Source organism: Fusarium pseudograminearum, chromosome 1, assembly GCF_000303195.2.
Source record: "Fusarium pseudograminearum CS3096 chromosome 1, whole genome shotgun sequence".
Classification (NCBI taxonomy): domain Eukaryota; kingdom Fungi; phylum Ascomycota; class Sordariomycetes; order Hypocreales; family Nectriaceae; genus Fusarium; species Fusarium pseudograminearum.
The window spans coordinates 195,674-199,392 of record NC_031951.1 but is presented as its reverse complement, the minus strand read 5'-3'; the positions used below and the strand labels follow the sequence as shown (position 1 = coordinate 199,392).

Genomic DNA, 3,719 nt, shown 5'->3' with positions numbered 1-3,719 from the left:
TAAGGTTAAGGGATTTATATTATATTCGCTTATCTATTATACTTACTTATTAAATATATTATATATCCTTTAAAGATATAATTACTAAAGAGCTAAATATAGAGATCTTATTATTATTTATAGTTAGTTTTAATTTATTAAAAATATAATTATAAAATATAATATTTAATTAAGTAATATAGTTAATAAGCAAGTAGACTAAATAAGTAAGTAGATTAAAAATCCCTTACCTTATATCTTTATTATCTAATTAGATAATTTTTAATAACCTAATATATTATAGTCTTTAAATAAAGCTAGAATCCTTTTTACCCTTTAGGCCCTTTAAAATAACCTTAATCTTAATCTTTAGTAAAATATAAATATATATTAAATCCCTTATAGCACCTTATATTACTGCTATAATAGTATTTAATTATAATATAATACTATCTAAAAGTTATAAAAACTATTTAATTTAAAAGAGTAAATAATAATCTAATTTATTATTAACTTAGATTTATAAGGATTTCCTTTATAATAGTATTTTATAAAAGAAATAGCTAATTCTCTATTTACTAATTATAATATATTACTTATTAATAAATAATAAGCTTATAACTTTATTAAGTAATAATTAGAGCTAAAAATATATATCTTTTAAAGATATAATTACTAAAGAGTTAAATATAAAGATCTTATTATTATTTATAGCTAGTTTTAGCTTATTAAAAATATAATTATAAAGTATAATATCTAATTAAATAATATTTAAAACTTTAATAAAATTAGCTTTATAATAAGCTTAATATAGTCTAAGATAGTTATTATAAACTTAAAAATATTATAATCCTAATCCTTATATTATATATACCCTATAAAAATCTATATAAGATATTAGCCTTAAGGAACCTATTTACCTTATAATAACTAATAAGATATACTTATTATATTAAAATACTAAATATAAAAATATAATATCTTAAAAATATAATATTTTAAAAATAACTTATCCTTAAGACTTATTATTTTTTATATATTTATTTTAAGTATATATATATATTTATTTAGTATTAAATAGAATTTAACTTATTAACTATTAATAAAGTATTTTTACCTAAATATATTTAACCTACTCTATTTACTATTAAGAGATATAATACTTTACTTTATTTAGTATTATATTTTATAACTCTATTAATATAAACTTAAAATAGATTAATTTATCCCTTAGAAAACCTAACTGTTATACTAGTAATATCTTATATAAAAAGGTTTACCTTTAAGATATTAAATAATATTAACCTTAGAGACCCTACTATTAATCCCTATAGCTTTACTTAATTAAATTTAGATAGGAATATAGGTTAACTGATTATACTTAAATATTAATAGCGATATATATAAGTGTAGTCTGGATATTTCTCTTAGGTAACTTAAGGTGTAGTTCTGTTAAACCGGAGCTACCCTACAGTGCCAGATTAGTAGCTCATTATGCCTAAATAAGCTTTAGAGCTATAATTAGTAGATTAATATAACTAAATAAGATGCCTAATTAGGCCTAATATAGTTATAAGATAAAAAGAAGGGTAATTATTAGGCTAGATTATAGATAGATTAATTAAGATATAATAAGAGGTTTAATAATTAAGAGTCTTAAAGCTACCTTTAATAAAAGGAATAGCTATAACTATTAAAATAAGCTTAAAATTATTAATTAGATATATAAATAAAATAAATAAAATATAATAATATATCTTTAGGCGCTAGCAGTAAAATCTACCTTTTAAATAGCTTAAGTAATTAAGATTCCTTTAAATAATTATATATTATAAAGATAATAGCTAAATAAGTATATAGATTTATAAGACTAGTTAATCCTCTTTAATTTATTTAGTTATAAATTTAAAAACCTTACTAATTAGAATATAGTAATTATTTTATAAGAGATAAATTAAATTGCAATTTAAAAAGTATATATAATATATAACTTATATCTTTATTTATAGAACTTATAACTTAAAATTAAAAGGTATATAAGGTAGAAATAACTTAATACTATAGTAATTTAAATTACTATAGTAAATAGTTAAATAGAATTTAAAATATATTTAATTAGATAATTAAAAAGATTAATTTATATTATATTAAGATATATTCCCTTATAATAAATAGATTAATTAAATATAATAATATATCCCTCTTTTATATAAATCTTAAAGCTATTTATAGTATTAATAATATTATATAAAGGAAATAAGCTTAATAAAGCTATTTTAAGGCACTAAAGACTCTTTAAGTAAGCTATATTAATTAGGAAGATTAGATTACTATATAAGAGAAGGTAATAAGAATTATAAAGCTCTAAGGAGTTATTAAAGCTTAATAATTAAATGCTTAATTTAATAACCTTTAGTAAGCTTTAGATCCTTACTTTAAGATCTTCTTATAGATTAAATAAAGTTATAATAAAGAGAAAATAGAAAAAAGATTATATCTCTTTTTATACTTTTTTACCCTATTTAGATAAGAAATATAAAATATAAAATAATATTAAGTAAAATAACTAATAGAGAAAGTAATAAAAAGGAGCTTTAAACTTACCTTTTATACTTTAAACTTATAAGAAAGGAAATAAAGCTAATTAATAACTAAGGAATCTATAAAGGGATTTATAAAAAGACCTTAATAATTAATAAAGACTAATTAGAAGTATATTTTCTATAAAAGAGGCTATTTTAACTTAAATATTACTTCCTATTAAGTAGCTTTCCTAGAGAATACTCTCTTAAGGTTTAAACCCTTAGAAAGAGTATAAAATCTATAGGAATAAAGGCTAAAAGATAAAAAGGAAGTTTAAGATCTCTTTAAGAAGCTTTAAAATAAAGTAAATAACTCTAATAAAAAGGCTAACTAACTATTTACCTTAATAACTTTTATCTTAAGGAAAGCTATTATATTTCTATTAATTAGAGGTAAATACCTATTAAAATACTTAATAATTCTTAATTTTAGAATTATAATATATATATTTAATTTAATAGATTAATTTATTACCTTTAAATCTACTTAAGAAGGTAAAGGGGTATATACTAGGTTAAGGTAGCTTCTTATTTTAAGATATAGTAATATATAGATTAAAGTTTAAAATTATAAGAATAAGCTTTATATATTTAATTTAAAGGGTATTATATACTATCTTTAGATAAGAATTAACTTAATATTACTTAATAAGCTAAAGAAGGTTAGCTATTAGTAAGATTAAAAAGATAATAAAAATATAATTAAATATATAAATAGGCAGCTATTATATAAGTTAAGAAGAGAATATAATTAATATATATTAAAATATAGCCTTAAAGCTATAAATTAAGCTGTATTTTATAGTTAATATTTTTATTATATTTTATAGATTAATAGAAAGCTAAACTAAACTAAAGCAGTTATATAATATTATAAGATAAGTTATTTAGGTCTAAGAAGTCTAAAATACCTAATAAATTATATATTTAATATTTAAATAAAAGGGCTAATAACTATAAAGTATAATATATATAAAAAGGCTAAAATAAAGAGATAAAAATATAGAGAACTTTACTAATAAAGATTAATATCTAGAGAAAGGATATTACTTAACTTTTATAATTATTATAAAGGATTAAATAAATATATATTAATAGCAATTATAATAAACTATAACTTAGGTTTCTATTAAGATTATTACTTTATAAATTAGTAAA

At 17.6% G+C, this 3,719-nt stretch overlaps 23 annotated features.

The window, feature by feature from the left end:
* Window positions 1–107: 107 nt before the first annotated feature.
* Window positions 108–189: a repeat region.
* Window positions 190–352: 163 nt separating this feature from the next.
* Window positions 353–375: a repeat region.
* A 25-nt stretch (window positions 376–400) lies between these two features.
* Window positions 401–492: a repeat region.
* Window positions 493–551: 59 nt separating this feature from the next.
* Window positions 552–692: a repeat region.
* A 12-nt stretch (window positions 693–704) lies between these two features.
* Window positions 705–782: a repeat region.
* A 118-nt stretch (window positions 783–900) lies between these two features.
* Window positions 901–1,110: a repeat region.
* Window positions 1,111–1,147: 37 nt separating this feature from the next.
* Window positions 1,148–1,206: a repeat region.
* A 464-nt stretch (window positions 1,207–1,670) lies between these two features.
* Window positions 1,671–1,736: a repeat region.
* A 56-nt stretch (window positions 1,737–1,792) lies between these two features.
* Window positions 1,793–1,822: a repeat region.
* A 40-nt stretch (window positions 1,823–1,862) lies between these two features.
* Window positions 1,863–2,010: a repeat region.
* Window positions 1,912–2,177: a repeat region.
* A 5-nt stretch (window positions 2,178–2,182) lies between these two features.
* Window positions 2,183–2,231: a repeat region.
* A 267-nt stretch (window positions 2,232–2,498) lies between these two features.
* Window positions 2,499–2,545: a repeat region.
* Window positions 2,511–2,551: a repeat region.
* Window positions 2,552–2,955: 404 nt separating this feature from the next.
* Window positions 2,956–3,035: a repeat region.
* Window positions 2,964–3,044: a repeat region.
* A 45-nt stretch (window positions 3,045–3,089) lies between these two features.
* Window positions 3,090–3,162: a repeat region.
* A 67-nt stretch (window positions 3,163–3,229) lies between these two features.
* Window positions 3,230–3,278: a repeat region.
* A 27-nt stretch (window positions 3,279–3,305) lies between these two features.
* Window positions 3,306–3,332: a repeat region.
* A 24-nt stretch (window positions 3,333–3,356) lies between these two features.
* Window positions 3,357–3,398: a repeat region.
* Window positions 3,399–3,464: 66 nt separating this feature from the next.
* Window positions 3,465–3,505: a repeat region.
* Window positions 3,506–3,616: 111 nt separating this feature from the next.
* Window positions 3,617–3,658: a repeat region.
* Window positions 3,637–3,672: a repeat region.
* Between the last annotated feature and the right edge of the window lie 47 nt (window positions 3,673–3,719).